Source organism: Amborella trichopoda, chromosome 8 (genome assembly GCF_054954075.1).
Source record: "Amborella trichopoda isolate Santa Cruz 75 chromosome 8, AtrichopodaSantaCruz75HAP2 v2.0, whole genome shotgun sequence".
Classification (NCBI taxonomy): domain Eukaryota; kingdom Viridiplantae; phylum Streptophyta; class Magnoliopsida; order Amborellales; family Amborellaceae; genus Amborella; species Amborella trichopoda.
This window is the reverse complement of record NC_142343.1, coordinates 26,317,040-26,343,099: the sequence shown is the minus strand read 5'-3', so window position 1 is coordinate 26,343,099 and position 26,060 is coordinate 26,317,040. Positions and strand designations below refer to the sequence as shown.

At 33.8% G+C, this 26,060-nt stretch overlaps 2 long non-coding RNA genes across 2 annotated transcripts; one reads left to right on the top strand and one right to left on the bottom strand.

Moving 5' to 3' along the window:
* The first annotated feature begins 12,771 nt into the window (after positions 1-12,771).
* Positions 12,772-16,299, top strand: LOC105420562 (uncharacterized). The gene is made up of 2 exons (XR_016061201.1): positions 12,772-13,362; positions 15,536-16,299. It is a non-coding gene; the product is annotated as an uncharacterized LOC105420562 (long non-coding RNA).
* A 487-nt stretch (positions 16,300-16,786) lies between these two features.
* On the bottom strand, positions 16,787-23,930 carry LOC105420563 (uncharacterized). Its single transcript, XR_966640.3, has 5 exons — positions 23,079-23,930; positions 19,511-21,831; positions 19,320-19,377; positions 18,395-18,493; positions 16,787-17,226 (listed from the first exon to the last, which is right to left on the bottom strand). It is a non-coding gene; the product is annotated as an uncharacterized LOC105420563 (long non-coding RNA).
* Between the last annotated feature and the right edge of the window lie 2,130 nt (positions 23,931-26,060).

Genomic DNA, 26,060 nt, shown 5'->3' with positions numbered 1-26,060 from the left:
AATCACAATGTCATGTCTCTACACAATTTTATTTTTAATTTTCTTCTATAAACTATATTGACACCAAATTTGGATGTTCATTCCTCTATTAAACTCGCACTAACGAAAAATATAAAAAAATATTTTCAATAAAATAAAATAACCAAAATACCCCTGAAAGATTCAAGGGGTATTTTGGTTATTATATTTTATCAAAAAATTATTTTTAATATTTTTTATAGGTGCGCCCCAATGAGAAGATGGCATGTACCGTATTTCATACTCATACAATTTTTATAAAAAAATAACTAAAAATAAAATACTTTGAGACGTCGAATCTAAGATCAAACGGTGAGTGGCTCTCTTGATCAAAATTGGACGGATGGATGGTAGGGGGAGGCCATTGCAGGCTTTTGCAGAGCATTATTGTCACTAATAATTCTTTAATGCAATACAAAAGATTGAAAACACCGTGTTGAAATCACAAATTGCACTTTTCGACCACAGTTTTTGAAAACCAGTTCGTAGAAAGAAAAAATTCCACCATTCCTTTAATTTCATGCTATATTGAGATGTATTTGATTCAAATTAAAGCGATTTTGAAGGAAAATATGTTTTTCAAATGATTGTAGATCACGTTTTTCTGATTAAACAAGTTCTATTGCTCGATTTTAGAAGAAATCGATTTCTGACAACATTTTTTGAAAAACATATCATTTATCCACCAAACTGTAGATTTCAAGCCAATGTGGGCATCATTTTGAATAATATCGGAGGGGTTTTGAAAATAATGACATTTTTTAGATGATTAAGTTATTATTTGTATGATTAAGCAAGGTTTGTTGACCAAGTTATGAAGAAATTGCGATTGTTCCACAAGAACCCGAAAACCCTAATTTTTTAATCGAAAGCTTCTATCATTATAAATCCATTAAGATCCAATTGAGGTATGTATTTTGATCCTCATTGTTTCAATTTGTATATCCAGTAGTATCATGATTTGTCGAAAAAAAATTAAAATTAAAACACTACTGGACATCCATGATCATCAAATTGGCCCAGATTAAAATCTGAGCCTTCGGCTCATATGTTCATATGAGCTAGTGGGCTAATCTCATCTTATATATATATATATATATATATATATATATATATATATAAAGAAAAATTATATAGAGCCTAGGCTCTAAACAATCAAATTTGAGTCTAGCTCAAAAAATTTACTAGAAGAAGTTGTTTTGATGCCCAAATATCAACAAATTGATCATCTCGACATCAATATGCATAGACATGAAAAGAAAATAGATTTCAAGTTTTGAAATAGTGTATTTTGTAACGCATTTTTTGACCGTCAATTTTCAAGATTTTTAAATTTTCATAGATTTGTTGATATAAACTATTTTTGAAGCTTTAAACTTTATAAATAAAAATGAAAATATATTTTAAGGTTATCAGAAAGATTTTCAGTATTGAAACCACATTTCTCGACACTGTTTGAAGGTAGGCTCTAATTCGATTGTTTAGTGCCTAGGCTCTATACAAAACACACCCTTAAGTTTAGTCTCAGGGGGATGAATAGTCCAGCTTACTATTAATAGTACAGTTATGGTATCAGAGCCAAGTTAAGTTTACAGTAGTATAATTGTACTACTAGTAGTAAGCTGAACTATTAAGTAAGAGTCTGAGAAATTTGCAAAGTTAGTTCAAAGTCATTGTAACCCAAAGATCACTAAGGCCAGGAAGAGCCAGGAAAGTGTAGGGACTGTTTCCAGTTGACTCGAACTAAATGGCAAATTTCATCAGATCATTATCGAATAGATCTGCTATTACTAATAATACACTTCGTGTTAATAATAGAGAAGAAGTTATAATAGATAATATAAAAAAAAAATCCAAAATTGGGATATACCAAAAGTACCTATAACAGATATTTATTATAAGGGGACTTTTGATTTCAAAAGTAGTTTTTCCATAAAAATAATCGAAAAAAATATTTATAATATGGAAACTGAGGAATTACTTTCAGAAAGAATGATCGAAGATCGTAAAAAGAAAGATTATAAATATTTGCATATTGGACTAGTTCAAATAGCTGTCAAACCATTGACAAGAACATGATTAAATAATTATATTCTACTCTGTTTAAGAGATAATGGACACAAAAGATTGACTGATTATTAATTAGGAATAGTCGAATCTAGTCTCTGTAATGGCCCAATATACTTTAATTGTTTTTCAAATTTCTCTGCAGCTTTAACCTATTCAAATATGTTAAAAGTCTTAACTCGAAACCTAAAAACGCAAGGTTTTGATATGGACCCTGGTTCTCAAAACTTAGCATTTGTTTATAGGATCTGTTATAAAGTAATGAATACTTTATGCCCAAATGCCAGACAAATGGACTTGAAAGGTCAAACTATATTTTTCTAGACAAATATGGAAAAATCAAATTTAGTCATACCCAAATCAATGGCATGGTCTCAGGTAAGACTACCAGAGCGTTGGGTTTTACAATCTGAAACTCAGATTAAAGTTCCTGAAAATAAAGATCCAGAACAAATAATAGAATATACTGACGGAGAAATAGAAATCCGTTTTCCATCTTCAAGAAGGACTACACTAAGAATTGATAATTCAAATATTAGAGATCCTCCTAGAAGTTCAACCTCTTCGGTTCCACAATCTGAATATGAAAGAATACCCACTCATAGGAGAACTATTATTGAAAGACTCAATAGAGCTCCAAACCAAGTTCAACAACCAGTCTATAGAGTAGACACTCCGGAATCCTCTGAATTAGGAGAACCAACACCTTTTGATTTTGATTTTGATATATGTGTGGTACAGAAGGAAGAAGAATTCGAAATTGACAAAGAATGGATCAAAAAGGATTTCCTCTCGGAAGAAAATAGACAAATAAGATAATGGTTCTTCAAAGAGTTTAAAGAACCTCTTCGGGATGCCTTCCATTTAAAATTTAACAGGTTCATGATAAAACATAAGGCAAATGTCAAAGTCTTTAAATGGTTAAAATACATAGCTAAAGACTATGGAATAAAAATTCCAAAATTTGAAATAAATACGGTTAAAAAATCTTTTCAGACTTTTCAAACCATGAAAGGAGAGATAATTGAGTCTATTCATCCCCCTGAGACTAGCTTACAACTTAAGGGAAAAACGTTCGGGGAGAAAATTGAAGTAAAAGCCTCACCCTTTAAAATAGGACCTAAAGAAGCTGACCATAATATTACCAAGCTTGAAGGAATACCACATATTATTGAACAAAATAATTATACAAATGTTTTCCTCCAAACAATAGGAAAGCAAGCTACAAGAATAGAAAATACAGTTAATAATTTAAGACCAACTGCAAAAGATAAAACAATTGGTAAGCAAAAAGAGGCTGTTCTGTTTAAACCTTCTCCAACTATTGAGACAGGAAATTTTAGCTTACAAAGAATAGAAAAAGGAAGATAATAGGGAATTAGTCGATGAATTGGTTAAAAGATTGGAAAACTTGAAAATCAATGAAAGGAAAAAAGATCAGTCTTCTAAAGTCAAAGCCAAGGAAGGAGATATTGAAGTCCTACAAAAGGAACCTGACCAAAAAATTTCTGATATAGAAAAAGCTTTTAAAACATAAAGCTTGGAAGTTAATAGAATTGATTATGGGAGAAAAATTAGACCAGTATCCCAAACCAGAATGTACTATCCTAGACTAACCCCAGTAGACCTTCAAATAGAAGAAGACCTAATTTCTACCTCGATCTCCTATTCGGGGAAATCTATAATAAACTGGAATATAGACCGCATGGCTGAAAATCAGATCTTAGATCTTATGAAACACATGACTATGTATGTCACTCCCTGCAAGGCGAGTAGAAATCAAGACCACGAGATAGTTAATGCCATAATATGTGGATTTACAAGACGGTTAAGTGGTTGGTGGGATTTTCAAGAATCAAAAAATCAAATATTGAATGCCTCAAAATAATGGCTAGTCAAGAATGAAACTGGCCAATACAATATAATCCAAGAGGTAGATGTAGTCAATACACTAATATATACAATCACCCTCCATTTCGTAGGAAGCACTACTTTGTTGGTAACAAGATTGAAGATTTGTTATCAAATCTAAGATGTCATACACTCTCTCATTATAAATGGTATAAAGATGTATTTTTCTCAAGATTACTATCAAGAGAGGATAGTAAATCAGATCATTGGAAAGAAAAGTTTGTAGCTGGATTACTACACTTTTTTGCAGAAAAGGTAAAAACAAGGCTTAAAAATCAGCATGGTGGAATTATTCCTTATTCTCTATATACCTTAGGGGAACTATCAGCCGAAATTTGTGCTGAAGGTCTAGCATTATGTACAGACCTAAAGCTTCGGAGACAATTGGAAAATAGAGATTAACGAGGAGAAAGGAGTTAGGAGATTTTTGTGAACAGTTTGGTTATAATACCCTACCCTATATATATATATATATATATATATATATATATATATATATATATATATATATATATATATATATATATATATATATATATATATATAGCAAAAGATTATAGCTTTCAAACCTCAGCCTTAATAAATTCAGGGGCTGACCTTAATTGCATCAATGAAGGTTTAGTACCTTCAAAATATTTTGACAAAACAACTCAAATCTTAAATACAGTAGATGGTAGTAGACTCTTTATCAATTATAAATTATCTAATGCTTCTGTCTGTAATAACCATCAATGTATTAATACACCATTTATTATGGTCAAAGGATTAAGTCAAGCAGTTATACTTAACACGCCAAGATCTACAGTGAATTTGAACCAACTATTCTATAACAAGTAAGCAAATATTTGATTAATTCTTGTAATTGTTTAGAATAAGTATGTTAATATTAAACTGTTATATTTAACTATTTCTTGTAAAATTTTGTAAAAGTTTAGACAGAATAGAATTATGCAGATGAAAGGTAGGATTGATATATCGATGACTAACGACTGTGTGTGGTTGAAATCTCCTATTTTAAAACTAAACACTATTTTGAATTGCATAACATTAATATTTCATTCTTATAGAAATTGTTCATATAGAAAAGAAAACAATCTGTAACATTACAAAAAACGAACTGTATTCAAACTGATACAAATAGATTACAAAAGGAACTATCTGTAACTGAAAAAATAACACACTGTTTACATATGCAATAACTGGAAAATAGTTTCCAGTGTTGAGGGCAATAGGAAGGAAGAGAGTGAAGATTGCAATCACACATGCTAGGTTTAAAGAAAAAGGAGGAAAGATAGAACCTGGTAATTAAAGTGACTTGGTATTCATGAGTTATGAGGTCAGGATAGCTGTTATATAGCAGAGTATCTTCGGGGAGAGAGAGAAAAGAGAGGGAGAGCAAAGAAGTAGAGAAGAAGGAGAGCAGAGAAGTAGAAAAGAAGCTCGGAGAGACTTGCGTCCTTAGAGAAGGAGAGACTTGCGACCTGAGAGAAATGGGAGAGAGCCTTCCCTTTTTATAGGCAAAGGAGGAGGAGGTTGCTTCGTTCCGAAGGAAAAGGTGAGATGACCTGATGTGACGAAAAGGAAGGGAAAAGACAAAAAGCAGAAAAGCTAAAAGGGAAAACGACAAAAACGGAAAAAGAATATGCTTAAAGAAGCATCTTGTACAGTGACATTTTGTTTTCTTATGTCGGTGGCTACAGTGAAAAGGCATCTGTGAACAGTATCCTTTTGTCTTCTTATGCTGGTGGCTACAGTGACAGTTATCAAGTATTTGTCGTATATGTCGGCAGCATAGTGAAAGGCATAATATCTTGAGGTGACAGGTGATCAGGTACTGTTATGGTCTTTGGCTGAATTCATTTGGGTCTTCTTCTTCTGAGTCTGTTTCGTCTTCTGGATCTGCTTCTTCAAGTGGGAAGTATTTGTTGACGTGCAATGGTGAAGATTGTACGGTTTCATCTGATGAGACCAGTTTTCTTCCTGCTTCTCCAAAGATCTCTTTCATTTGTTGTTCTAATATTTCTTTGGAAGCATTGGGGATGTATTCTTTTAGGAACTATAGTTGTGGGATCCATATTAAAGATGTCCCACCATTTAACTGAGATGGTTTTTCCCAGTCTTGGAATATAGGTATGGTCGGCTGTATTATTAACAGAGATGATATATTCCCATTTCATTATCCATGGGAGTTGGTATAGTGCCACAAAGTATAAGTGATTGTCAGTATTATTATCACTATTATTGAACTGCACAAATTGTTCCTGCACTTTTTGGAAAGCAGGAGGTAAAATTGAAGTAGTTGATCCCCAAACTGAAAACCAATTTTTAAACCAGTTGGGGAATCGTTCGAAAATAGGTAATCTGAACTGGATATACCAGCTATGAGTATTGTTTGGATTTTGATAATAAAACATTTTATGCCGGCTTCTATATATTCGGCATATTTATAATATTTGTATGAAAAGTCAGGGTTATGCAATTTCTTTCCTTGAGCAGGATTGCAACCCCACTCATCATAAGAGAGTAATTTCTTAATCTAGACTTTGGAGTAAGCAATGACTCTAGTATTCTGTTGGTAGTAATGGACAACAGATATAGATCTTGTTTCTATAATAATTGCTTCATAATATTCTCTGGTTTTGACTCCATTGGTTGGATTTAAATGGTTTATCAAATATAACGGAGCGAGTTTGATGGGGTCCATATTTGTATGATGGTCATCAATGGTGATGTCCATAAGGTGCTCTTTCAATGTATGAAGACCTAGGCAAATTAGGTCTCTGATTGGATTTAGACTGTGCTTGAGAATAAGCAGGAGTCGATGTATTAGCATCTAGGTAAGTAATTTGGTGAATAGGAGAATTGGAAGGTGAAAGGGTTGCCAAAGGGGGGAATTCACCTTCAAATGGTATTATATTCAGTGGGCGTTTTTCGTTGCGAGAATTGCTACGAGAACCCATGAGATTAGGTGGATGTGATAGAGTAGTATTATTTCTATTAGCTGCAAAGAGCTGTAGTGCAAGTGAAAGTGGTGATTCTTCGTCGTTGGCGTCAATGTTGCCCCCTGTAAAACTTCACAGGTAAGAAAATCAGGAAGAGAATTGGAAGACCCGGGAAGATGTTCAATAGTAAAATCAAAGGCGAACAAGATAGCCTGCCAGCGGGCAAAAATTTGTTTAGCAACAAGATTTTGAACATCTTTTGCAGAATATCTTTAGCAGTTTTGCAATCAGTTCGTATGAGAAATTGTTGATTGAGAGTATCACTCTAAAATTTTGTAACACAATGAACAATGGCCAGTAATTCTTTTTTGACCATGGAATAGTTTTTCTAGGTTGGGTTCCAGGCTTTAGAGGTATACCTGGGTAGTTGTTCCTGGTTATCAATGCGTTGCTTGATAATACCACCCAAGCCTATTTCAGAGGCATCACACTCTATGATCTTGAAAGCAGTAGGATGAGGAAGGGAAAGGCAAACAAGAGTTTTTACCTTTTGTTTAATGAGTTGAACTGCTTTAGTATGAATATTTGTCCATGGTAAAGGATGCTTTTTTAATCTATCATGTAAAGGTTTAGCATCTATGGCGAGATTTGGATAGAAATCACTTACATAGTTTAAACATCCTAAGAACCTTTGAAGTTCTTTCTTATCGAGTATCTGATCAGGGAATTTATCTGCAAATTGTATAGATCGATCTATGGGAATAATGGTACCATGATGAATCATATGTCCTAAAAACCTAATATTAGTTTTGAATAAAGTTATCTTTTTGGCTGATACAACTAATCCAGCATTCTGGACTCCATGAATAAAAGTATTAATATGTTTGATATGTTGATCTATAGATTCAGAAAAGATCAAAACATCATCAATATAAACTATCATGAATTGATAATAAGCATTAAAGACATCATTCATTATTTTCTGAAATTCTGATGGAGCATTTTTTAAACCAAATGGCATTACATTCCATTCATATTGTCCAAATGGTACATTAAATGTTGTTTTATATTTATCTTGTTCTTGAATTTGTATTTGCCAATATCCAGATTTCATATCGAATTTGGAAAAGATACAAGCATTGGCTACTCTATCTAATAAATCTTTTTTATTGGGGATAGGATATCTAATCCATCTTAAAACTTTATTAAGAGGTTTATAGTTAATAACTAATCGAGGAACTCCTCGTTCTTTTTCAGCATTTTTATTGACATAGAAAGCTGCACAACTCCAAGGTGATGAGCTTGGCCTTATTAGCTTTTTTGTTTGGAGGTCATTAATTTCTTTTCTACACATGTCTAATAAAGTAGTATTCATTTGTATTGGTCTAGTTTTTGTAGGTATTTGTTTTTCATCAAATCCTTGTTCATATGGTAGACTAATACTATGTTTTTTCCTTTCCCAAAAAGCATTGGGATGCTCACTACATATAGAGGTTTCTATCTGTTGTTGAATTGATTGAATCTTTTGTTGGATCAAAGGATCTTGTATTTGTTCTTCTATATACTTATATTTGATTTCTTGTTTTAAAGTACAAAGAAATTTTTCTTTATTCTGTAACTGACTTTTGACATTATTGATTTCCTTTAATTTTGGTTTATGAATAAAGTCAAAGTGTATTGGTACATTTTGATAATTCAAAGATATTCCTGTTTGATCTATTGATAAAGGATATAGAAGTGTAAGAAATGGGACTCCAAGTATAACTGCTTGACTTAATCCTTTGACCATAATAAATGGTGTATTAATACATTGATGATTATTACAGACAAAAGCATTAGATAATTTATAATTGATAAAGAGTCTACTACCATCTGCTGTATTTAAGATTTGAGTTGTTTTGTCAAAATATTTTGAAGGTACTAAACCTTCATTGATGCAATTAAGGTCAGCCCCTGAATCTATTAAGGCTGAGGTTTGAAAGCTATAATCTTTTGCTATAATTATCTTGACTTGAACAAACCATTTTTTAATAATAATTTTATCTATCAGATTAACAGAGGGTATTGTTACTAGATGAGGTTTGGCTTCTGAGGTTTCTGGTATATCTTCTGGTGGATCAGGATCATAAGTCACAAGCTGGTCGAATTCTATTTCATCTGTATCTGTTTCTGGTTGAGATAAATGTTGTAATTCTAAAGTTTTGATCCTATTTTTTAATTGAAATACTTCTTTTTTAACTTCTTTGATTTCTTGCTTTAAGTCTAAAATAGAAGGTTCTTTTTGTTGAAAAGTATGTTGTTCACTTACTCTTTTCATAATAGAAGCAAAATTGTATTCATCAGGTGTTTTATTTATTGGAGGTGTCTTTGCTTTTGTTTTAGCTATTGTAATAAATTTGGTGATGACAGATCTTTTTTCCTCTGGATCTGTAATTTTCTCAATAATATCTAATATTAAATTATCTTCTTGAGTAAGCATATGAAGATTATGTGTAGGTATAGGGCAACTACAATTAGTATCTTTTATTGGATTGGATGATTCTGTGTCTGTCGAAGAATCTGAAGAATCAGATGATTCTGTCCATAAAAGGTCATCATCCTGAATATGTTCTATATGTGAGTCAGTAGAATCTGAAGATATTGAATCATAGTTGATTATTTTATATAATTTTGATTTAATTGAATAATCTAAATGTAATGATTCTATTTTCTTTTTTAATTTGCATTGGTGTTTGTAATGACCAATTTTTCCACATTTATAACATACTGGAAGTTTCTTTTTATTCTTTGTATTTGGAGAAAATTTATTTATAAATTTTTGTTTAGACTTTTTATATTGTTTATGTATTTTATTTGATTTATATTTGTCTTTTTTATATTTTTTCTTTTTCTTATATAACTTTTCAGGCATATTTTTCCTATCTATATGGTATCCAAATTGTTCACAAAAATCACCAAGTTCTTTACGCTTGGTAATTTGTTGTTTATCTAACTGTCTTTTTAGTTTAAGATCAGTACATAAAGCTAATCCTTCAGCACATATTTCTGCTGAGAGTTCTCCAAGTGTATAGGCTGAATATACTATAATTCCATTATGTTTCTTTCTAAGTCTATCTTTGACTTTTTCTGTAAATAAATAGGGTAGACCAGCAATAAATTTTTCTTGATTTTGTTCATTCCTGGTGGTCCATTTTCCTGTATTAGTAAGGATTCTATTTTTAGTTTCATCATCAACATAGAAATCCCACCATCCTCTTAACCAGCCAGTGAATCCATTAACTATTGCTTTAGCAACCTCTTGGTCTGGGTTGCCTGTCATTTTGTTTGCAGACGCAAACATTGTCATGTGTCTCATGACATCTAATATTTTTAATTCAGATAAACCATCTATTGTCCAATTAACTATTGATCTCCTGAATAGAAAACAACTTGTTGTATGGCATCTTCTTCAAGTTGGATATCAACAGGTGTAGCTCTCTTATAGTATGGTAAAGCTGTTATTGGTTTCCAAGTTTTACCATAGGCTATTCTGTTTATATCAATAGGTGTAGTATCCATAAAAGCATTTTCTTGGTTTTGTATAGTATCTTTAATAATTGGTTCTACTTCTTGGAGCATCATTGTTTCATGCTCTGGTATTTTGGATTTTCCTTTATCTGAAGATTCTGGTAATGGACCAGGTATATTTGGTGTGGGAATACTGAGTTTGGGAGAAGGAATTCCTTTTATGTCTAATTGAGATAATTTGGCTAATAACTGATCCATTAAGGTTTTATTATTTTCACCAATATGAAATTTATTTTTATTCAGCTCTGGAGGTGGTTTGAACAGGACTGCTTTAGGAAGGGAAGGAGTTACCTCCTTCGAGACTAATCTCTCTATACGTTCTGCCTGTTTTCCTAAAGACTGCATATATAGATTAGTATAATTGTTTTGTTCCACAATATGGGGAATAAGTTCCTGTTTTTTACCTATTTTTTTGGGTAATACTTTATATGGTGTGGCAATTATATCATATAAAGATTGTGGTGGTTCTCCTTTACTTGATGGGGTTACTCCTTTGAGTATTATACTTTTTTCAGGAGGGTGTGTACTAGCAGTAGTAGTACCATCCGTGCTGATATATGTTTTTTCTTCTAAAGTTTGAAGATTATCGAATGAAAGAATATTTATTTTATATTGAATACATATTTCTTTTAACCATATAAAAAATCTTTTTGTTTCTCTTTCTTTTTTGAGAAATTTATTGTATTTTTTATGTATTAATTCTATTAATCTAGGTTGAAAGGTTTGAAGATACCATTTTCTAATATTTTGATTTTCTACAGAAAGATAATCTTTTTTAAGATATTCAATATTGATTTTCTTCTTTTTTCGTTCTAATTTAGCGGCTAAATATGCTGCTATATATTCATCATCATATGTATTATTAGTATTTATCTCTTCTTCTATGTCATTTTCTATTTGTAATGTTAGTATTTGAAATTCCTCTATATTAGGTTCAGGAATATATGTAGGAAGAACTACATGATCAGTCGTTCTTCTTACTCCTTGTAGTTGGAATTCTGAAGATGGTGTAGGTTGTGAAGTAGAAGGAAGTATGATGACATCAGGAGTAGTATGACAGGATTTTCTAGCAGGTATTAATAGTTTTTTATTTGTTTTCCTATTAATATCTATATCATCCTTGACTTTAGATTGTTGGAATTTTATTTCAATATTTCCATCTGGATGTTCAATTATTTGATTTGGAATATTATTTCTAGGTGCTTCTTGGGGTTGGTTTGCATGTTGTAATGCCCAAGACTAGGGCAAAATAATATCGGACCAAGTAATTGTTTTGGGTACAATTGTATGTGATTTTTTTATATTTGTTTGAAATAATATAGTTTGATCTTTTTTGTCAACTTGCATACTATTAGGACAAAGGGTATTCATTACTTTGTAATAAATTCTACATACTATTGCTAAATTATGAGAACCATGCATCATATTAAATCCATGAGTTTTCAAATTTATAGCTAATATATCTAATATGTTTGGATCTGTTAAAAAATAGAAAAATTTGGAAAACAATTAAAATATATTGGTCCACTACATAGGCTGGATTCTGCCATACTTAGGAGTGCATCTGCAAAGTTATTGTGTCTTGTATCTCATAGGCATACAAGCACAGAAGTGTTTAACCCTAGTCGGGTTAAAGGTTTAATGGCTATTTGGATTAACCCAATGTGTAAATATTTATAATTATTGTCTTTATGTTTTTCAATAATTTTTCTTGATAGTAGTTGAAAGTCTTCTTATATATATATATATATATATATAAAATACTATACAACGCCTATAGGTGAAAATGAACAGTGATTTCGCCTATGCACATCACCGTCTAAAGTTCATCGCACGGTCATAGTTATCTGGAAGTATTTCAATTTTTATTTTTTTTCTACAAATCAGAATAAACTAAAATTTGAAGCATGTGGTCATCAAAAATAGAAGAATCTAACAAAAATATAAAAATAATAATTCGTAAGTATAAATTGACCAAAATACTCTTAAATTTTGACGAGGTATTTTGGTCTATTTATGTTTTACGAATTATTTTTTTCATATTTTTATTAAGTGCGCCTCACTAAGATGTACACACACTCCAAATTTCAAGTAATTTGGATTTATAGAAAACAAATAAAAATTGAAACACTATTAAACAACTGTGATCGTACGATGAAATTTGAATCGTGATGAAGATAAACAAAATTACACTTATATTCGTGTTTTCGCCTATAGACAATATAATAGTTTTCTTTTATATATATATATATATATGGATAATGATTACATACAATAGTTATATCGTAGTATAATGCTAACGACATTTCTAAACTTACGGTAGCCATAGCTAGTAGCCATCTGGCATTTGCAGAGGGCTTGACATCTCACGTCTTTCACTCTGGGAAAGACCCCCTCTCTCTCTGATGTCTCTCACGATGGCAACTCTCTCTCTCTCTCCTACTACCACTCTCCCACCCTCTCTCTCTCCACCCAAACTTGACGGCTCTCTCTCTCTCCTGCTGCTCATTGCTCCAATACAGTAGCCATATGACTCTCATCCCTTTCCTGACTATGGCGAGCCCCTCTCTCTCAAACCCTCGATGACCCTCTCTCACAAACCCTCGCTGGCCCGCTGCCCCTCTCTCTCAATCTCTTTGAAACTCGCACTTCTCTCTTCGGCCTACCCCTCTCCGCCCCTCTCTATACATCTCTCGCTCCCCTCTCTCTCAATCTCCCTCTATCCCCGTCTCACTCTCTAGAAATACAACTTAGAACTCTGAAAATTTCTTAAATTTCACAAATTTTCTATGCTCCATTGCTACTGCGAAGACGATTGGGACAATCTTCGGTAGATTGAGGTTCATCCGAGGTTCAGGTACGCTATCGTTTAATCTTTGCATTTCGATTTTGTTTGTTCCATTTTGGGTTTTGGGGGTTTTGGTTTTCCAGTCGTTGAATGTGTTACTGTGAATAGATACAGAGCAACAAAACTATGGTCATAAAAATTCTGTACGCATTAATATATTACAATTTCAATAAACTGCAAGAATGAACTGAGAGGTTAAGTGATAGAATTCCTAACCAAAATCATGAAACATAGAAGTGAACATTTCCCACCTGCCTTGGCACAGCTGAACTGTCCATAGCTCATAAAATTGTCGACAGTAGCACCAATTCCATTGACAAACTATCCAGGTCTCCCAAGCAAATGTGCAGGTACTATAAACTCAATTTTGATGAAATCGACTAAGGAAACCAAAACCGTCAATTTTGATGAAAATGACTTAGGAAACCAAAACCATCTAAGGTGCTGAAGTCACTAAGGAAACCAAAACCATCCCTCTACTTCTTCTCACTGTGAAAGAAATGACAATGGCTAAGTGACAAGCATAGCCTGTAGTTATTGGTATCTACTTGAGACCACACCAAGATTTAGTTAGTATGCATGAAGGTTATGATTAACAAACCTTTGTGACTCCTCTGCAATTAACCTCCATCAAGTTCTTTTTGGGTCCCCTCTCTCTCAATGTCCCTCTCTCTTGAAAAATGCAACCTAAAACACAGAAATTTTTTGAAATTTCTAAAACATATTGTGCTCCATTGTTGCTACAAAGATGATTGGGGCAATCTTCAGTAGATTTGAGGTTCATCCGAGGTTCAGGTACGCTATCTTTCAATATTTTCCCTATTATTGCTTTAGTTTGAATTCTAAAGTCAATCTCTTTATGTTTTTAGGATATCTTTGAATATGTTTTAGTGCTTTTTTTTTTGATCTTTATTTTTTTAGAATACTATGTTAGTGCGTTATTTTGATTTTTACATGTGATATCAATCTTTTGTTTTGGGTTTTGGGGGTTTTGGTTGTCTTTGTGCTTATCACAAGCTTTACTCTGAGATTTGTTCTCAATATGATAAAACAAGTTTTCTTTTTTATTTGGGTCTGGTATGTGGAGGTATTGGTTGCAATTTCTTCTTTTCCTTTCGTGGCATATGTTTTACCTTCCTTCCCCCACCCACTTCCTAGGAGTTGAGCAGTCGCCTGGTTATATCAGGTCTCTTTTCCTAACTTATAGAAAATTTAAAGAAATATAGGTCCTACTTCTCTAATTTGTATTGTTGTCTCATTCTCATCATACTATTTTTCATGAAAATCTCAACACAAATCTGTGGGTAAGTTTTCTTTTTCTTCCTAGCTTCTCATGTAATGTACTGCACATTATGCAATCATGCTCATCATAAGTTTATCTCACCCAGTCATACTTATTAACAGAGATTACTCGTCTTTGAAGCTTTTTGGTATCTTTAACTTGCATTACCTGTAAACTGATTATGATTTTTTTTGTTTTGTTCTACTTTGTAAGGAAATATTCATGTTGTCAGCTGCTAATTAATAACAACTTAACTTAAAAATTTTTGGAAAATTTGCGTGAAACCTGCATGTACCATGCCAAGGTGTTTTCTTTCATTCATACAATTTTTTTAAGTGTTTCTTGAGTTATAGTCACCAAAATTTGGTAATTTCCATATAGGCTGCCCTTTGAAGTGGAGATTCTGAGTTTGCTACTGGGATAGCAGCTATATCTACCATAGGCAATGTAAAACGCAAAAAATAACAACGCAAAAAATAACTTTCACTTATGATCTTTCAAGTGAAGAAGTATTTTTGGGTTCTGAAGAACATGTGTATACTTGTTACTGATCGAATGCATAAGAGGTTGGGATAGAGAATTACTTGAATAATCAATACCTAATATGAACACATGCACCAGAATGCATAAGAGGTTGGGATAGAGAATTACTTGAATAATCAATACCTAATATGAACACATGCACCAATTTTTTACTGTGTCCACACATCATAAATTGACATTGTAACATCATAATTTTATAATGTAAAGTGTTGAGAGCTTTATGCATGAATTTAACTATTTGTGTTTCATATGGTTTTGATGAAATTCTATATAGTATTCTTTTTTTTTCTTTTCTTTTCTTTTCTTTTTAGAATAGTAACGATGAAGTTCTTCATAGTTCTCGTCACTTCTATGTAGAATGAATCTCGACAACCAGTTCCCACCATGGTTTTGTAAACACAGACCACAATGTGGTCGAATGCACATCTTTATCGTAAAAACACGAGATAACTACAATAGACCTTTCTACAAATGCTCCAACTGGAAGGTATGTGACATTCATTCATCAATAATGTAAAAGCACATCGTTCAATGAAGTGGGATGCGGCCATCTAGTGTGATGTGACGAGATCCTAGGCCAAGATAGGAAACCCATGGTCAGAAACCCTTTATATGTTTATGTTAACCACTAGAATGAAGTTAACCACTAGAATGAAGTGGAATGCGGCCATCTAGTGTGGTGTGACAAGATCCTAGGCCAAAATAGGAAACCCATGGTCAAAAAGCTCGTGTCACAGAGGCCAGATGTTGGTATCACTAATGGCATACATCCTGCTCATATGCCAGATGTTGGTATCACTAAAGGCGTACATCTTGCTCGGATGTTGGTATCACTGATGGAGTACATCCTGCTCTATATGAAGAAAAGAAGCTCAAAGTTGTTGCTATGGTCCCCGAGAAAGTAGTTATTGTAAAATTTATTATTATTATTATAAGCGGAATTGTTCTTATATTGCTGATGTTCGCCATTCCTTTTCTTTTGAAAGGAACGGGTATTTGTTTCATGGTATCATTACAACTGTAATGCAGTTGTCATATATCTCTTTCTTATTTGGTGATGTATTGTAATATGGTTAGTAGGTTAAAAAATATTATTACAATTGTAGTTATTATGAATCAAATACGCTTTTTTCTCTCTCTTAATTGAGGGATAAATCAAATACGCTTTTTTCTCTCTTAATTGAGGGGTGGAAGAATAATATCCCTATCGTTTTGATCCTTCCATCCAACAATAGAGATCAAATGTGGCGGTATACGAACTTAAAAAACATCTAAAAGTGACATACACAACAACTCCCATAATCAATTATCATTGCACGTTGCAACACCCATTATTTCCTAACTGCATACACTGATACTTAATAGAAGAAAAGTTAGAATGGGCACTGATGTTTTGTAATAAGCAGTTTTCCTTCCTTTAAAAAAGTCCAATACGGATGTCATATCCAGAAGCCATGCAATGCACTCCCCAAGCATAGTGAGCAGTTATACAACTCAATTATCATTACACGAATGTGAATGGCATTTGAATGGACAATAATTTTATGGAGGACAAGCACTCTTGCAACTCGACACTTGAGAACTAAACGTGAGGTGCACATATGAACATTGCACAAATTTGATTGTTATAAGAGAGAATATCAATGTTATAGACAAGATTCATTGCAATACTGAAATTACAGTCACATTGAAGGGAAACATTTGATCCCGAATATGACAAGTGTAATATCCTCATTTCTTTCCTTTCTAGGTGCCCATGATGCCGACATATCCAGAAACGTGTACCCACACAATGAACATGTATTCTATAATGTTCATTTATAAAGTGCATACAACAAAAAAAGGCAAAATCGATATCTTGAGTCCGCAACTGCACATTGAAAAAGCCAAATAGACATCTTGAGTCCGCAACAGAAAATTGAAAAAGCCAAAATAGACATCTTGAGTTTGCAGCAACAAATTTCTTCCTAGTGTTCCCTGAGATGGTTGAGAACCATCTGCTCTTGTATGCATCAATGACGATCACTTTATTGCTTTCCACCAATTTGCTGATCATTTTGTTACACCCAACCAAATTCACAAAACCACATTGTATTTCAATAATCATATTCATGTTCTATAAATTTTGCAATCAATAACAAGCAATCATTGACAATTCAAACATTAAACCTGGGTTGTATCCAATAAAAGGTAGCTATACAAGACAGGAAAATTAAAGGGTTGTAGATGGACAAAATAAGATAGTCTAGACGATAAAAGGTAGCTATACAAGACAGGATATCCAAACAGTATGATTACTAGTCTTTATGTTCTTTAAAAGCACTCAAGCAATATTTTATAGTTAATACAGATGATTGCAGCAATGAACACCTCTTAGGCTGTTAATGCAATTGAATTCTTAACCATTAATTAGTGAGGAGGCAACTAACTCCCAAGTCTAAACAAGAAGTTTATTTATTGAGGAAGATTTGGTAATTTCAAATATTTTCATACAAATAAAGGGCTGAAAAATATTAAAACATTCTTAATGAAGTGACACAGAAGAACTAAGGATCAAGCAGGACTACATAAGAGCTTCAAGAAGAAAACTATCCCGGGCAAGGGAAACTTTTGATCAGCAGTGGAAAGATGGTTTGCATATGACATAGCTCTGTCATCAAGAAGTGAATGCTCATTAGCATCAAAACTTTATGATTTTCATATAGACCCACAAGCTATAAAAAAGAAAAGCATTATTATGTTAAGAATATTCCACTGATTGAAAGTAGATGAGCTACATAAGCACAAATAAGGATGTCTATGCAACAATAATGCCCCTGAAACCGATGGTACCAAGTAGATTTCTAATGGACGATCATCGTTCACTACATCTGCATCACTTCCTAAGAGTTTCTGGTAACCAAGGAATGGAAAAATCAACTTTAAATAAAATTCCACCATGCTCATTGAAGCCATATCTACCCAATTGAAGTGACCATAGATTGCAATAGATATAAGAAAGTAACATCCCAAGCATATCTTGTGAGTAGCCCATAGAAGCGAAAAATAACTGCTAGCTTAAAAGGAATATAAATGATATATGTTCAGATACATTCATACATATATGAACAGAGCATTTAAAATTGACATCTTGTTGTTACATTGGATCCACGAAAAGAGAATACAAATCCGATATATGGGTACTTTAATTGGTACAAAATCATTGTAAACACTCACCAAGATCCTTATGGGTCAAATAGTTTCTAGCATCCACATTGGTCCAAATGATAGTCAACAGAAGAAGAAACAAAAACCTTGTTCTCACACCCATTCGGCCTGTAATAAAAATAAGAAAAGGAAATTAAACCATCTTCCTAATAATACCCTTAATTAGAGAACAAAAAGCTATTACACTTAACTAGTAGCATTTAATATCCATTAAAAAATTATTTTACAAACGAAAAAGATATGCCTGCCAAGCCAACAAAAAATTGTAACATAAAGGAAAGAAAAGATACAAGAGAACTTGATCCATGTTTTTCTGTCTTGTCTAAGAGTCTTTCGAAAATGGAGACGCATGAACAGAAACCCAGATCCCACATTTAAAGGACAAATTAATGCAGGCCTAGTACTAAAATGTCAGTACCAATTCATGAGATTACATGTGCCTAGACAATGAAGGACAAAAAAGGTTTATCGGATAGATGAACATTTGCATTCTTGTTTCTCAATATAAAAAAGAAAATAAAAACCAACATTGCTATGATCCAGGACTATAATCAAAGACAAGCAGTTCGACAAACTGACATGCTAAGACTCCTTAGCTATTGCCAAACAAGACATCTCCAATTCATGTTTAAAACTTCTCTTCGATAGTTCAGTTGTAGTACCAAAGAGGACATCTATCTCCCAAGATGTTGAATGCAGACCCTAAAGGGAGTGTTGGATAACATGGAAACCAATCCCTACAATCAATTACTATACAAGTATTTACAGGTGCTTCAAAAATTAAAGGGTTTACAGATAAACACTTTAATAGCAGCTTCTAATTTGGTATCATATGACCATCTTATTCAGCAATATCCACAACATCAAAACCAAACCCTACAATCAATCACTATACAACTAGCAAGCAATCACTACAATTCATAGTTCTCCTTACGATCAATGGTTTTCTTCGGCATTCCTAGCAGACCGTTCGGCACATTTTGTCAGCAAACCTGAAGAAGGTAGACAATTTGCACTGTTAGCATTTCATATTACATTTAAAAGTTCTACAATTATAAGTAAGCTATACTACATCCAGAATTAAAAGCTTGTACAATGAAAATTCAAGATGGTATGCATTATTACTTTGCATGAATGAATGATGGACAATTTCTTTTGTCGTGCCCACTGCCCTTGCAAATTGCACACTTCCTGGTATTTTCCTTCGACTTTTTGGCATTTTCTTTCAGCTTCTTGGTATCCTTTGGCTTCCACCCTTCTGATCGCGCTTTCTTTCTTTTATTGTAGGTCTTCCCTTTGTCCGTGCTTATGGAGGCTCAAGGATATTTTGGCAATTGTCACTTTCAATTGGTGTGTCACTACAACTAGCTGCATTCTCATCGATATTAGCATTCGCTTCAACATTACCATTCTCTTCAGCATTACAATTGATTGTGGCGTCATTTTGTGGACCTCCCTTACGCCCAAACTGGCTATCAACCTGACAAATTCTGTTGCGTATTATGGCCATTATAAATTCATGGAGCTCCGCACTCTCTGAAGCACGCTCGGCGAGGTATCAAGTTGCCGGATAGACCTCGTTATATCGAGTGGAGCATGGTAGTTGAGTTGTTTCTTGAATTTGATTGCCACTATATCATTTCTCCAACGTCTCATTATATATTGTGGGGGTATTTCAAATATATTATTCACCATAAAAACCTTCAACACATGCCTACAAAGAAGACCCATCCTCTCATATAAGTGACATCTGCAACAAACGCTCTTGTCATTGGAATTGAATTCGACAAGGTTCTTGGTGTTGCTACCTTAAAAGTGGCAAGCAATCTATTGTCCTCAATTACCTCGCTCATCCAATTAATACAATCACCACCTCTTCCCCAAATAGATTCATAATCTTTTGAGTATAGATCTTTGCTGCCTGGGCCTCAATAAAAGAAGTTGTTCTTAATATTAGAGTAGTATTAATGTCTCTTAAGCCATTTTCCCTTTCTTTTCGCACTTTCATATCTTGCACCTTTGCAGTCACTTCTAATAATATACGTAAGCATGATGAAGAGGCTACATATGTGTCGAAATGTTTATTCATCCCTTCACTCCTTTGAGTGGAAGTCATACCCATTGTAAACATGTCACTCAAGTATGCATCGACCCATTGCATGCGACAACTATAGAGCCTAGTAAGTCACTCATTACTTTCCAGCCCATAATTCTCAATCATATCTTTCCACCCCAATTCAAATTCTTCCACTGTTGCACTAGCCACACACCTCCTGAAGCTTTTTGAAAAATTTGGATGCATACGCAGATATGGCACACTTTTTCTTTAATCTTTAATATTATATGCCACTTGCAATAATAATGCTTACTTTGGTCTAAACTTATCTCATTGCATTCGAAATTGTATGGTCTTGATCAACGAGAATAACTCCAAGCTGATGTCCCCCCATAGCTTCTAACCAATTTTCAAATATCCATATAAATGATTCAACTTTCTTAAAAAATGAGTGCAAATCCAAATAAAGTTGTACTGTGATGGTGATTTACACCAAGAATGAGTGCAAATGGCATACCATAGGTGTTTGTTTTGTATGTGGTATCAAAAGTTACACATCAGAGAAGCACTAGTACGAAACGCAAGAAAAGGCATCTACCCATAAGATGCTCAGGATGTGAAGTCAATCACATTATCTAATTTCACTCTATAAAAAGAAGATGGGTTCAATTCTTTCATTTTATAAATCATTGCATAACAAACTTCCATCTTCTCCTCTTAGCTTTCTTCTGGAGTTGGCGATTACATTTTGGATGTCTTTTTGTGTACAATAAACATTATCAATCCCTCCAGATTGCTCTATGAAAATGTCATGAATATTTATGGCCCTCACCAATGCCGAACTCATTGAACCTATCATCAACTTTGTAGCGCCTGACACTGTTCGATGTGAGCGAATTAAACAAGCTTTTCTTGAAGACAAAAGATCGTGATTGTGTTTCGTAACAGTCCTAGTAACAACCCACTCATTATTTGCATTTCTACTTAGGCCCATCCTAGCCATACAACCATACCTTGATTCAGAGTGTACCTTTGCACCTACCCGATCTTTCTCACGGCGAAACCCTTCCTTAAAACAATTAAGCTCTCTATCAATCATTGGACCATCTTTATTGAGGGTAGTCCCTTTACGAACGCCAAAACCTTTGACTAATGCATACTCCTTATAATACTCATATGCTTCATTCTCATAACCAAACTTCATCCCCATATATGGTTTTTCTATTTGTAGGCCCTTGGTTGATGAGTCATGTTCCCCATCTCGCATTTCTATAAGATAAGGACCTGCTCCATGGTCTTAATGGTGTCATTTGTGTTGTCTACAATTGGGCACGGGGAAGATATCACACCAACTGATAAGGTAGGGTCCATATAAATCTTTCAATTGACCCTACATAAAAAAACAAACCACATAAGTTGATGTCTGCAAATATTGTCTGCAAAAATCAATTGAGTTGTCCTATCAAAACACTATATATACAAACATCACAAAAAAATAACCATAACAGATTGTCTATGGAAGTTTTAAAAATGTTTTTAACCAAACAAACAATAAAGTAAGATGAGTCAATACTTTACAAATTTTTTGATATCTTGTTGGACTATCTAATTCACTTTCAAAAGCTTATAATTGCCTGTTTGGCTTAGTAATAGATCAAAAAGATGAGCAACTAAGTCACCATTTCAATTTATGATGTTTGGATGCAGTAGAAAACTGGTGCATGCGTTCATATTGATGAGGGAAATGCATAGTTGGTGGAAGGACTGATTGGGAAAGGTTTTTCAAGGAACACACAATCGAAATCTATGTGCAAAAGTTCGGTCTTGTCTAATGTCATGTCCTGCATTTTCATTAAAGCATCTCTTATATGCTTTTCTGAATAATAAAAAGGCGGATTAAATCTATGTAAAAGTAACCATGATACAAAAGGAATGTCACCTATGGATGTACTCATTATGGATGTTCTAAATTCATAAATAAAATAATCAGGGCAAAGGATCAATTACTAGCCTCTACAAAAGTGATGTTACAGTAAATGCACGGACATAGTTATGATAAAGAAGATTAGAAAAAGGAATAGAGAAGAGGAATGCAGTTAGTATTTTTGGACTGATTATAGGCCATTTCATAAGTATGATCTATTCTACGTCACAACATTAAGTACATTCATATTTAAGCAACAAACTGGATTGCATTTTCAGTAAAACCCCATGAAGACGCATTCATATGTTCTCTGCAATTAAATTTTTTCACGAATTTCCATTTCTAACAGGGGGCACATTCATCCATATGTACCCCACAACAACTAGCACGCATGCACACACAACACTTATAGAAACACTTGACTCATGGATTTTTTCCAAGTAAGGCACAAATAGGATCATTTCGTTTCAAATAGGTCTAGCAATCAAATTAACCCAACCCCATCTTTCTCCATGTTCCTGTATCATCTCAGATACATCTCACATCTTCTTAGATCCAGAAACTAATGTATTCTTCTAACAGAAATAATAATACACTCACATAGAACTCTAGTATCCACAAGGTGGTGGTGGAATACCATTTGAGGGATGAAACAATGTTGCACTTCATTGCCCACAGTATCAATCAAACAGTAATGGTGCACAGATGCATACCTGAACCTTGGATGCACCTCAAATCTCGAAGATTGCCCCAATCGAGAAATGGTGCAGCAGCAAACCTTGGATGCACCTCAAATCCCAAAGATTACCCCAATCGAGCAATGGAGCAGCATCAATTTTACAGAAGCAAACCTTGGATGCACCTCAAATCCCGACGATTGCCCCAATCGAGCAGTTTTGCAGCAGCAATGGGGCAACAGCGAGAGGGAGAGATTGAGAGAGGGCAGCAGCAATGGGGCAGCAAAGAGGGAGATTGAGTGAGAGGCGATATAGTTTGGGTGCCCTAATCATCTGAGAAAGGTTTGCAGTAGCAATGGAGCAGCAGCGTGAGAGATTGAGATAGGGCAGCAGCAATGGGGCAGCAAACAGGGAGATTGAATGAGGGGCGAGATAGTTTGGGTTCCCCAATCGTCTGAGAGAGGTTTGCAGCAGCAAAGAGGGAGATTGAGAGAGCGCGAGATAGTTTGGTGGAGAGAGAGAAGGGGAGAAGATGGAGTTTGGGTGGAGAGATCGGCAGCAGTGAGAGATTGAGAAGAGAGAGAGAGTTGCCATCCTCGTGAGAGACAGTAGGAGCGCGAGTGAGGGAGAGAGAGCTGCAATCGTGAGACATCAGGAGAGAGAGTGAGAGGCCTGTCAAGTTTGGGTGGAGAGAGAGGGGAGCGGGGGATGGAGAGAGAGTGGGTGGGGAGAGTGACAGCAGAGGAGAGAGAGAGAGAGAGAGAGAGAAAGGGGTGGAATATGGAGAAGGGAAAGAGACATGCCATCGTGAGAGTCAGGAGAGAGAGAGGGGGGCTTCCTCAGAGTGAAAGACGCGAGCCGTCACGCCCTCTGCAAATGTCAGATGGCAACTGCAGCTTGAGGGAGAGATTGGGTAAGCGTTGGGGACCGCGAGATCTCCATCGAGAAAATAGATCCTAACCGTTGGCATACCGATCCATAAACTTGAGCGTATCGAATTCTTTTGGCAAATTATTTCTAATATACCTATATTTTTTAGAAATTGAAAACAAATTCCAACTTTTCCAAACTTCACCCACACCGTTTTGCTCTATTTTGGTAAAATTTTAAACGAAAATACCTTTTACGGTAGTCGTTGTACCGTAAAAATAATTATAAGTATTTTTAATACCGTAATCTAGATTGGTCAAACGATATAATTAAAATAAAAAAAAAATCATTACGGTACTTTTAGTACTGTAATGGTTTTAAATAACATTACGGTACTAAGAGTACCGTAATGCTCTAAGAGAAAAAAAAAAAATCATTACGGTACTAAGAGTACTGTAATGCTCCAAGATTAGCCAATCAATATAAATAAGGAAAAAAATAAATAAATCATTACCGTACTTTTAGTACCGTAATGGTTTTAAATAATATTATGGTACTAAGAGTACTGTAATACTCTAAGATTGGTCAATCGATATAATTAAGAGAAAAAAAAAAACCATTACGGTACTTTTAGTACCGTAATGGTTTTAAATAACATCATGGTACTAAGCGTACCGTAATGCTCCAAGATAAGCAAAAAAAAAAAACCATTATGGTACTTTAGAACCGTAATGGTTTTAAATAACATTACAGTATTAACAATACCGTAATAGTCCAAGATTAGGATAAATCGATAATTAAGAAAAAAAAAACCATTACGATACTTTTAGTACCGTAATGGTCTAAAAAACCATTACAGTACTCTTTAGACCATTATGGTACTCTTTAGACTATTACGGTACTAAGAGTACCGTAATGAGCATTACGGTACTCTTAGAACTGTAATGCTCTTAAAAAACATTACGGTCATAAAAATGACCGTAATTGTTTTTACAGTACGATGACTATCGTAAAAGGCATTTTCGTCTGAAATTTCACAAAAATGGAGCAAAAGGGTGTAGATCAGGCTTTGGGAAGTTGGGGTTTTTTTCCAATTTCTTGAAAATACGGGTATATTAGCGATAATCTACCAATTCTTTTCCATATATATTAATTTTCTTTTCAAATGCTTTGTGGTTGTCACTACGAGTAGGGTTCATCGAGCATTTTTTTATTATTATGGCCTCAATTTTGATCCATTTTATGTAAATTTTGAGGCATCTTGAAGCTATTGATTTTGTCCATATGATCATGAAGTTAATTCGTATGATTAAACTTGATTTCTAGGATCATTTCACAAGATACATATTAATACATTTCAGAGTTTTTTGAGTAATTAATTTTAAATTAATTTGCTTATTAAAATTATGAATTTTAACAAATATATGTTCTTGAGACAAACAATATAATAATACCATTTTTATATTTTCTTGTAATTATATTCAATTCTATGTCATAAATTTATAAATATCATGAGAAAAGAACTTGTATTTTTCAATTATATTGTCATTTTTTTCATGCAATAAAATGTATGTTCATCATAAATACTTCAAGTATTCCTATTCTTATCCTACAATTGCATTTTATATTTTGCTGGAATTATTCTGATTTGGAGCATGATGGCTTATTATTGTATTTTGATTTATGGGAGAAAATTTACTTTTTTATAACTAACTTGGAATGCAAAATTGGAATTATATTGATGTGTGGACACCCAACTTAAAAATTACATGATCTCTCTTTTGCTCCTTGAAGCAAGCACCGGTGGTGAAAGAGTGATTTACAACTTGAAACGGGACTCAACATAAGCCACTTATTGCAATGAGAACATAACTTTTAAATGAAAAAATATATTCTGAGTTTGATGCCCAAAACACGGATGTCCTTTGACTCAAGTGACATTAGTGGGTCACAAAGATATGCATCAACGCCATGACGAGCAAGAATGAAACCGTCTTTCGTTTTGGTATTAAGTTGTTTTTTCATAGTATTATGTTTCATTTAGACTTTGTATACAATATTCACCTATTTTTACAAAGTAATGAGAGCACATAATTCGTCACTCCTAATTTCTTTTAGAAACTAAAAGAATAGTGATTTTTTGAAAAA